Source organism: Agrilus planipennis, unplaced genomic scaffold (assembly GCF_000699045.2).
Source record: "Agrilus planipennis isolate EAB-ADULT unplaced genomic scaffold, Apla_2.0 scaffold100, whole genome shotgun sequence".
In the NCBI taxonomy this organism is placed as follows: domain Eukaryota; kingdom Metazoa; phylum Arthropoda; class Insecta; order Coleoptera; family Buprestidae; genus Agrilus; species Agrilus planipennis.
In genome coordinates this window covers 618,352-629,351 of record NW_020442469.1, presented here as the reverse complement: position 1 = coordinate 629,351, position 11,000 = coordinate 618,352, and the positions used below count along the sequence as shown (strand labels likewise).

Sequence of the window (11,000 nt, the reverse complement as noted above, 5' to 3'; positions counted from 1 at the left end):
TCATAAGAAAATACTGATGGAATGGTTTCATTTTTCAAAAGAAAATTTTAATTTTATTTGTTTGATAGATATTTTGTATGGATATAGAGAAGGAGGTAAATGGAAATGTATTATTGTATAGCAGCTGTCCACGCGGACGCATCGCTCACTCAAGTAGGAGAGAGACAGATGTCGAACGCTGCCGAACGCGGAGGCCGACTGTGCCTCTTTGTCGCTCGTTTCGCGCTCTCGCTTGCACTTCAAACCTTAAATGGAACGCCTCAGAGCGAGGTAACGCCGCATGAGTCATGTTTTTTCGTGCGTGCAGCCGGGCTCTATCGAATTATAAGACGTTGTCACGTCAAAAGTAGCGTGCATCCCTGTCTGACTTCCTTCCTAATATTTACTTCATAAGGTGATGTTTGTTAATAAATCTTTATTTACCTAATATAAATCGAGACACTGTATGTAGTTTAAACACACTATAATTCGTCTAACTGTATATGGTAACGTAAATGACCATTTGCACATTATTAGTAATATGTTTTTATTACTAACAAACGTTTCATGTACGGTTGTATCTATTGAAATAAAATTCATTTTACGTGTGTGGTATTAAAATGGGTATATAGACACGCAGAGCAACAGCGACTATAGCATTTAAGTCTTTAGTAGTTTGTCTCGTACGTTACGGAAGATAAGCCCCGTTGATACGGTAATGAAAGAAGTTTTTCGTTTTGTGCCGTGGAGTCTTATTACAACATCAGCTAAGGTGCTTAACCAAGTATCCATTAATTGCATGCAAGCTCAGTTCGTTGCCACTCGATACGTTAACTACAAATACAATGTAACTTGTAAACGCTCCACAACCGAGCATTAACTGCACGGTATTTTTCTTTCCTTTTTTTTTCACTCCAAGTGATGCTTACGAAGAAGAGAGCTAAGAAAACGTTTTAACTATATGATTGTAGGTACAGAAATCGTTAAATTCATGGTCTTCCATTGAACGTTGGACTTAAAACCCTTCCCAGAGTCTAGAGTATGCGTAGCTGAAAAGCTGCATTTTTTTTTAACACTTCACAATTAAAAGAAAGTTGCCTAATTTTGATTAATTGCCTAGTTTTTAATATTGCATCAAAACTCGTTAACAGTTTTTCGTATAGAGCTCATGGTTCCATTATTTAATACTATTGCATATTTTGAAAATTAGTCGACAAACAATCAGGTTCAGGTGTCAGGTTTTCGGCAATCTTTTGGATAGTTAGCACGTTTTCATGGAGATATTTAAAAAAATACTCGCTTACTAAATTAGCAGTTATCTCTCTCTTTTACTGGAGGAAGAAGATGAGACAGAAAAGAAAAGGAAAACAAGAAAAGCGAGAAGATAAAAAAAATTTCCATATTTTTTTATTTACATTACTGTCACTATAATGTTTTTGATTTAAATTGTATAAACACACAAGTTTGTACTAAAAGAATTGATTTTTCGTTCTTTTTACTTAATAAAAGCACCTCCTTATTGGTTACTAACGGATTGAATGCATTCACGTTATCCAACAACAACGGTTACGCAGTGCCGTCTTAACACCCCGGGCGACCGGCCGATAGCTCTGAATTTTTCCTAATGCTGTTATAGCTTTAAGAATATTATTGGTAGGGTCAGTTAGGTAGGTCGTTTCTGTAGCTTCTGAAGAAAGAAACCTCCCGATTAAAAATAATGCAACATTATTTAAGATCAAGTGTGGATCAAAATAGACTTTTTGCAGAAATTAAAGCTTGAAAATTATTTGGTTTTTTCATTGATATCTATGTTGCTTAATTTTGAATTATACGACATATGTTTTGTTTGTAGATATAAGGTAAAAATTTCTAAACAAAAGTTTTTATATCTGTATTTAACAGTTTGCCCGGGATGGCCTTATCTCTAGAAAGTCGTCACGTCAAAGTATTCTCTTCTGCAATATTGGCACACGCCGGCTAGTCGTGGGTGATAGTGAGATAATGAGAATACTCAATACTTTTTACACGGAATAATATTTTGTCGGACGTCTAACGGGCGGCTGCTGACCGTGATAGTGAGAATCAAGCATTAGCCAGACGCTGCTGCTTATCGTGAGCAAACAAAAACACTCGCTCAGCTGTAACGTATTGTATTATTGAAAACATTCGAAATACACCGCAGGAAAGTTAGAATTACGATTATGAATTTTTGCGAATTTTCAGTTGTCAAACAATTGCTCATTAAATGCTCAATTAGCATCACTATAGTTGCTCAACCTGTAAAATGAAGCATTGTTAAATTGGTTGTAAAAAAACGAAAACTTGTAATACGCGATTTCAAAATTCAAATAAATTGTAGCCGCTAAATAATCTAATGCTTTCGACTAATTTGTTTTCGGTTAATCAATGAATTCAAAAGCATCGTCATCGTGGTCGTTTCCATAAAAAACTGGCTAACAGCATCAAAGAAAAAATGATACGTCGATGTTGTTAAATTGAAATAAAACAAAATTGGTAATTTTACCCTGGCCGCCCGTGTATTCGTTCAATATTTGACGGGTGAAACGAGAGATAGTGGAGCAACAGTAGGGATGAGAGAGGTGCATTTGAGGTTAATCCTGCCGATGCCATTGTCAAACAAATAGCCGACGTTATAAAGCTCTTTGATTAGCGATGTTGGAAACCTAGCAGACCATGTATTAATTCTGCATTACGCAGCGTATTTGAATCACTGAACACAGGGGATTCCGAAACTAATTCGGTTTTAAATTTGCTTTTTCTACTATTTTCGGGCATTAGCTACACCTCTGAAAGCCTTTTATTATTGATTCCGTATCATTCGAGCTGTTGCCAGTTGTTCATAATTAAAAGTATAAATATTCTAATGAGCATAGATGCGAAAAACAAATGACACACTCACTAACCTATCTTCATAGATAGATATTAAACCTATAGGTACGAGGTAAAATAATCAATCGACAGAGCAAAACCCGACGGATTTTAGGTTGTCATAATAAAAATTGCGAAACCTATGTAGAAAGTAATATAACAGACGGGCTGAAAAGTTCGTAGGCTAGCACAGAAAAAAATTTTTTTTTGATAGAATCTGATTTTATTGTTCAACATAGTTCCCTTCGAGGGCAATACAACGATTATAGCCGTCATACAATTTTTCGATATCATTTTTACATGATTTGTCTTTAGTCTCAAAATAGGCTTCAGTGTCGGCGATTACCTCTTCATCGGCGCGAAATTTCTGTCCAGCGAGCATCCACTTGAAGTCCGAGAACAGAAAAAAGTTGCTCGGGGCAAGATCTGGACAGTACGGTGGATGCAGAAGCAATTCGAAGCCCAATTCATGGAATTTTGCCATCGATTTCATTGAAAACAGCACTTTCTTTTTCAAACAACAAAAGTTCTTTCACTAAAAATGCTGTCAAATTTACGTGTCTATTGAAGGTTAGGGCTAAGTAAAAATCAAATGGATTTGATACTAGTAGAGCCATATATGGGTTAGCTTATGAACTTGTCAGCCCGCCCTTGTACATACAGTATAACTTTTGTGCGCGAACTTATTTAATAATAATCCAAATATCCAGTGGGGAAACGTACAGATTTTTGGGTCAATTACGGGCCTGATATAATTCGTTACTGTAACTAAAACCATACACAGACAATTGTTTACCTTAAGGTAGAGGTAAATCTCATGGATCACGATCTTGGGTTGCGCAATTACATTTATTGATATCTACATTTCTACACCTACCATGCAAATATTTGTCCTCAAATGTGAAATATTTACTATAATAGGTAATACAGAGTTAAATGATAACAGTTAAACTCATAAAAAAAGGAAGTATGATTAGGCAACCACAACATGACCTAATCTAAAATTTTGAGAATAGTGAAACAGTTGTGGCATTTGGCTTGTTCACTTGCCTCAAATGGATACGCTCATTTGTTTTTCCTGCAAATTATTTAGTAAAAATGTTGTGAAATTTACATTTGACAGTTATTTCGAATAAGTGGTGGAAACTTTTTTGATCTAGTTAGAAATTTCTAGTCCGCGCGCAATTAGCATGCACTTGATCGTCTAAACTGACCATCACAAGCAATTGACAAAATAGGATTGAGATCTACTGCTTATTAATTCCGAGACAAAAAAAATGAAAATTAATTTTATAAAGATCTAAATATATCTATATTTATCTTATATTGAATATCCACTGCCCGACAAAATTAAACAAGGTCTTCAGATTCTAAGATTACTACTTACAATTTTCTTTTAAACAAGATGTCACAACATTTCTTCGGCGAAATATAGTATTTTTCAAAGTAAGGTATAAAAAAATATGGTACACTACAAAACAAAAGTAGTAGTTTATGGAAAAAGCAAAAAATGACAAAGATATGCTTGTTACTCTTACCACTTTACTTTTTTCGTTAAAACTATATTTTTTTGCACTTCTTTCATTTTTTAACAATTTTTTGTCTACAATAATAGTAAATACCACAAATAGCGTTGTGAGCGCTATCTGTGGTACGATGTTACATTTGAGGATTACGTATGCTCCAACAAGGTCCATTTAAATAGCATCGTACTACAGATGGCGCTCACTGTGTTAAGACAGCAGGTAAGGGTTGGTCTGTGTTCTGACGGAGCTGCCTGCCACGCGCTGATGAGATCCAAAAAGATCGAAATCGCGATCCGCGTCTGGCAGTTTCGACAGAATACGGACTACTTCGAGTTATTTTATTACAATAATAATTTCATTCATCATAAAGGCGCGTTTATAAATTTTTAAAATGAAGGACTTGTTTGTTGAAAATATAGTATTTTTGGGTACTATATATTTCTGCACCAGTATATAGTACGTAGACCTGGAATATAGTACAATACTATATATTATAGTACGGTTGGCAACCCTAGTCCGCGCATGTTTCATTCGTTTTTTCTTTATTTTACTTACATACGTACATACATGTGTACAGGCATACGTACATAAATGCGTACGTAATATATCTACATACATATATGTATATGTATACACTGACAATCGATTTATAAATTACAAATTACAAAACGCTATTAAATTTTTTTTGTTGTGCCATTCGAGGGACAAACAATGCCGAACAATAATACACCACACCCCATTAAAATTTATTACATTTCATTCGAACAACGCAAGTGGAAAAGTGAAAGTGTGATTAACCTTTAGGAGTAAAACGGTATCAAAATCTTCGTGTCACTCCTACAACAAGAACAAGCACCGATTTTTCCGCGTTTTCGCTCTCTACTCTCCTTTTCTAGCACGAAAGTGCAATGGTAATTCGAGTGAAATGTAGTAATCGAAAAGTAAGCGGCTTATATCTATTGTATAAGGTAATTACTCTTTCACAAACTATTGCTGTACATTTATAGAAACCTATGTGAACTTTGGTTAAGAAAAAATGTTCTCATTGATTACAAATAAACCGTTTTAAGTTTCGTTCAATTTATTAATAAAAGTAATGTTGCGGTTTCAGCATTCAAATTCCACATTAATGTTTTACTTTCAGAACGCGTGTGGAAAGACAACATGCTTTTATATTTAATAAGCCAACTCGCGTTGGAATATTAGGGCACGTCATGCCATAAATAAGGGATGCATGTCAATGAAATTAACAAAAGGAAAAAGTTGTTTTTATCGTAATTCTGGGCAGTGGTAAATTCAGTCGGTCATTACGACAAGTAGAAGAATTCATTATTATCTACGTCAAAATGGAAATTAGGCCGTTTCGTTCAAATCTACCCAAAATTGAGTTTGTAAATTCGGCCGGAAAATTGCTGTTATATATTTATTGGAGAAAGCACTTACATTTCTTTAAGTGTTAATTATTGAAATAAAAGGTATGTTAAACTACAATAAAACAATGGTTTATCAAAAAAAGTAGCATATTCTTTTAGTAATGCAATTATCATATGTGTCATATTCAATAAAATGCACTTAATTGACTTATACATTTTGAAAACCTACGCAAGGGAAAAAAAGTAGGGAAAGAGCGACCGAGTGACCGATTTTAGGCATCTAGGAAGTCAGATAAGTCAGGACGGAAGGAGTAGTGGGGATATAAAGCAGAGGCTAGAGCAGGATCAAGTCGCTTTCAATAAAAAGAAGTCATTTGTGTGCTCGCGAACGGTTAATTTAGAAATTCAAAAAAGGTTGTTTGAGTGTGTTTGGAGCACGGCGCTGTACGAGTGCGAAACATGGACAGAGTGGGAGCGGCGGAAAAGAAAAAGTTAGAAGCGCTCGAAATGTGGTGTTACAGGCGAATGATGAGGATATTGTGGATAGAGAAGGTTAGAAATGAAGAGATATTAGACAGAATAGGAGAACAGAGGACTCCATGGAAGTCAAGGAATAGGCGAGATAAGTTAATTGGACACCTTCTCAGGCATGAAGATCTAGTCAGAAACATATTAGAGCAGGAACGAAAAACCTAGATTAGATTATTGTTCGGAAATAGTTATGGACATGGGTTGTTCTAGTTTTAGGAAAATGCGAAGATTAAGTCAGGATAGGAAAGAGTGGAGGTGCGTGTCCAACCAGTCTTAGGAGGATGATGATGATACAATACAATAGTAATATGATGTTGTCAGCAGTAAATTAATTAATTAATTGGTCACATACCCTTACTGGAAGGGGTTGTTATTATATACTCATATTATAGAAAAGTATGTAACATTTTAATAATCCACGTTTAGCACTCAATATGTTGTTTTTATTTTCTGCGTCTGCCGAATTTACAATTTGCACACACTCACTCAAACATGTGACTCTAGGGAGTGTATAGCTGCATATTTATTGGTTAATCATTATTTTAAACCTACTTTTTTCATTCTGAAGTTACTTCCACATAGAATATATTTTACGTAAATTCCTGCGAAACGAAAAAGTAATACAGTACGCATTATTATATGAAGTCGAAAATAAATTCATAAAAATCATTATACGTAAATACGATAATAAAATATTAGGTAAATTAAATAGTAAATATCTAAAATAAGATCTTCACGACAGATATCCTCATTGCGCACTTCTGTGTTAAACTTCATATTATTGGTCTTACAATTAATATCAGTTCCGTAGCTATGTATATGTTTAATATTGCAAAATTAAGCTTAAGGATTTCTATTTGGGGCTCCAATCGAGAAATTTTGAATGGAGAACGGAAACTATGACCACTTAAACCGAATAATATATTTTTCGTTATTTTAGTAATTGTTCTCCATATTTTCAATTATGTACGCATATAGAACTATTCACGCGTCTGTTCATCCGTGTGTCTGTGTTTATTAAACTTTGCAGGATAACTATTCTAGATTTTATGATTTCTCGGATCGGTGCTAACAATTTGTTGATGAAACAGTAAATAGAAGGAACTAAAGAATTTATGGTGGTTAAATATTTTAGACAGGTGTGTATACAGTATACCATCTTACAAAAAGTTTCGAGTATTATAAACGTGGGGTAACATGTGTTGAACACTTGTATTCTCAAGCAGGTAGATTTTCATCGGTTAAGCTTACATAAGCGCGCACCTCCTGAAACATTATAGTTAGAAAGTTGATGGAGGTTGACAGACTAGGGCAAAAACTAAAATAGGCTTACGATGACGCTATGTTTATGCCACTGACACAATCATTCGAAAAGAGGTAATTATTTCAGCAAGTTAATTTGTTTTAACAAAATGAGAGAAACCATTTTTGAAGTGAAACTTCTTTAGGCGCGGTAGGGTAAGTTCGTTTCATGCGAGTTGCTATGTAACGAAATCATACAACGCATCTCGCCCGCTGTCTGTCCCTATTTATGCTTAGATCTTTAAAACTACGCAACGGATTTTAATGCGGTTTTTTTTTTTAATAGATAGACTAATTTAAGAGGAAGGTTTATATGTATAATACATGCATAATATAGTAGAGAAACACTGATAATTTTAGAAGTTTGTAATGTGATGTCGTAAATAAACACATTTTTTTGCGCTTACATTGCAAACGCTGGCTGAACCCTACGACATAGATCAAAATCATATAACAGTATTGTACACCTTAAAAAGGTCTACAAAAAAGCCCNTTAGATTACTGTTCGCAAATAGTTAAGGATGTGGGCTGTTCTAGTTTTAGGGAAATGCGAAGTTTAGCTCAGGATAGGAAAGAGTGGAGGTACGTGTCCAACCAGTCTTCGGTCTGATGACCTTATGATGATGATGATACGAATATGTACATATACATTCTGATAACGATGTTGTTCATTTACGTTGCATGTAAACAAACATATAAGTAGGTTTAAGAACACCAACAATTATCTCTCAATTAGCACATTAAAAACAGGCAATAAAGCTTTTATTACGTATTGATACATAACATTTGTGGTGAATTATTTGACACCCCATTAAAATTAATTTTAGAGTTATTTGATAAAATAAATTTTCCCAATAAATCACGAAAACTTAATTAGAATTAAGCTAGTGTAGGAAGTAATAATAATGGAAAGCATTAATAAATTTTCTATACAAGTGTATGTATAAATAATATCGTGATAAGCAGTAACAATAGCCATTGATAGGTACGTTTTCAATCCGCCAATTTCATTACTGTCGATTTCATTAATTGCTCAGTAATCATGCATAGGTAACGGTAGTGTGGATCATTATTAAATGCAAGTAATAGCAGTAACTTTCCATAAGAATTAAATATTACTATTGGATGACAATTCAAAATTAATAAAATAGTAGAATAACAATTACTATAGGTTATACCTACCTTTCCATCATTACTACATTACATCCCTGCACTTTTAGTCATGTGGACAGTGCCACTATGATCTTTTCCAGAAGTTTTTGAATTTTCTGCACATATAGGCGCACGTACCTTTCATACGATGCCAAAAATTGCACGAAAATACGTACATGTTAGCCGGACCGCACCGGACTCTTTTGTAATGACGTAAAATACAAACTTTTATTTTGATATACGGTGCATGTACTGTAACCTAATAAACAGTCACAAAAGTAGATACTTACATAGATACATTTACAAAATTTATAATTGGTTGAACAAATTTTCAGCTACTATGGGCTCAACACCCGCAGTCAATTACTATTTATATGCAATATAACTAAAAATGTTGAAATTGGAACAACAAAATCGTAGCGCCGCAAAATTAGGATTTTGGAAAAAAATCAGAATCTACAATGGTCGCTTTGGGTTTCCATTTAGAAGATAAAGAAGGGTAGAATCTGCTTTTAGCTCACATTTCCGAAAATACAAATGTCTGAAAATATCTTACAAGAAAACTAAAAATACAGATTTTTTATTAATAGACACACGGACATATTAATGATGTTTTAAGATTTCGGTTTTCTTTTTGCAGTAAAAAATTCAAATGCTATTTTTCACAACAGAAACTTGAGTAATTACTTACACATGTAGGACGTAGGCATGTGCCTGTTCCTCAAAAAACAATTGAAAGCTCAAACGAAGTTGAGGGTCTACAAAGTTGCCGAGTTGTACCGTTCGTCGTGAGGACAGGTACCAACACATACATAGGTCTATTGATAGTTCGTACCTATGTACGTATGTGCAGGTTTATACGCATGTATGTGTTTATTGATAGAAGAGATTATGGCCATGTAGATTTACATCGAGATAGTGCACACTTCATGGTCAACCGGCCTAACCTTCGACGTTCGTGATCAATAAATTACGGTAACGTATTAACTTCGCAGCTTTGGCCACAGTACGTCGTACTCCTGTGGCAGTTATAATGACTTGTTTAATCTGATTATAGGCACTACAAATACACACATACAATAAACGGTCGTAAAAGCATATAAGAACGTTGTGAAATTTAATTAAACTTACACTTAAGTAGGTAACGTTATTAGAAAATCAAAAAACTATTAAGCGAGCTGATGTAGTGCTCCATTCTACAAAATACACATGTCGTACATGACATAAACTAGACTACGACTTCTATGATGTAAACACAAAACCTAAGTTGTTTAGACATCTTTGGATTACAATCTTCGCATTTCCCTAAAACTAGAACAACCCACATCCTTAACTATTTGTAAACAGTAGTCTAATCTAGATCTACTTCTGCCCCTCCTAACTCCCGTTTCTGCCACTAATATGTCTCTGACTAGATCTTCATGCTTGAGAAGGTGTCGTTCTAACCTATCTCGCCTATTTCTTATTCTATTCTTTCTAATACCTCTTTATTTCTAACCTTCTCTATCCACGGTATCTTCATCATTCACATTTATCTGTAACACCGCATTTCGAACGCTTCTAACTTTTCCGCCGCGCCCAGTGTCCATGTTTCGTACCCGTACAGCGCCTCGCTCCAAACATACACCTTTAATAATCTTTTTCGAATTCTAAATTAACCATTCCCGAGCGTAGAAGTGACTTCTTTTTATTGAAGGCAATACGACCCTGCGCTATCCTCTGCTTTATATCCCTACTACTCCTTCCGTTCTCACTTATATGACTTCCTAGATACCTAAAATCAGCCACTTCTTCTAATTTTTTGTCTCCTATCTTTATATTCGCTCCTTCCATACTTTTTCTTCCCTTGCATACCAGTATGCTTGTTTTACTTTTATTTATTTTCATACAGTACTGTTTTGTCAGTACCGCTTCCATTTTATTTAAAGCTATCTCTAACTCCTCCTTGCTAGATGCTAATACTGCTATATCATTTGAGAATCTAAGCATACTAATCTTTTCCCCCGTGTATCTATCCCTACAGTTGTACTGTCTTTAATGATGTTGATCGCGTCTTCGATGTATAAATAGATTAAAAAATCGGTTGTCTGTAAAGTCGGTTTACTGACGACAGTTGAACGTGACAACGTCATAAGAAAATACTGATGGAATGGTTTCATTTTTCAAAAGAAAATTTTAATTTTATTTGTTTGATAGATATTTTGTATGGATATAGAGAAGGAGGTAAATGGAAATGTATTATTGTATA

At 34.5% G+C, this 11,000-nt stretch overlaps 1 protein-coding gene across 5 annotated transcripts in view; it reads right to left on the bottom strand.

Annotated features, from left to right (window-relative positions):
• Positions 1-11,000, bottom strand: part of LOC108736193 (probable serine/threonine-protein kinase MARK-A) — a 395,028-nt gene that overhangs the window by 371,052 nt on the left and 12,976 nt on the right. Inside the window, exon 1 of one of the 5 annotated variants that reach the window (XM_025981386.1) lies at positions 9,444-9,458. The exons of the other annotated variants lie outside the window; for them this stretch is intronic. The gene's annotated coding sequence lies outside the window, so the exon portion shown is untranslated. Of the gene's footprint in view, positions 1-9,443; positions 9,459-11,000 lie in introns of those variants that run through there. 5 annotated transcript variants of the gene reach the window in all.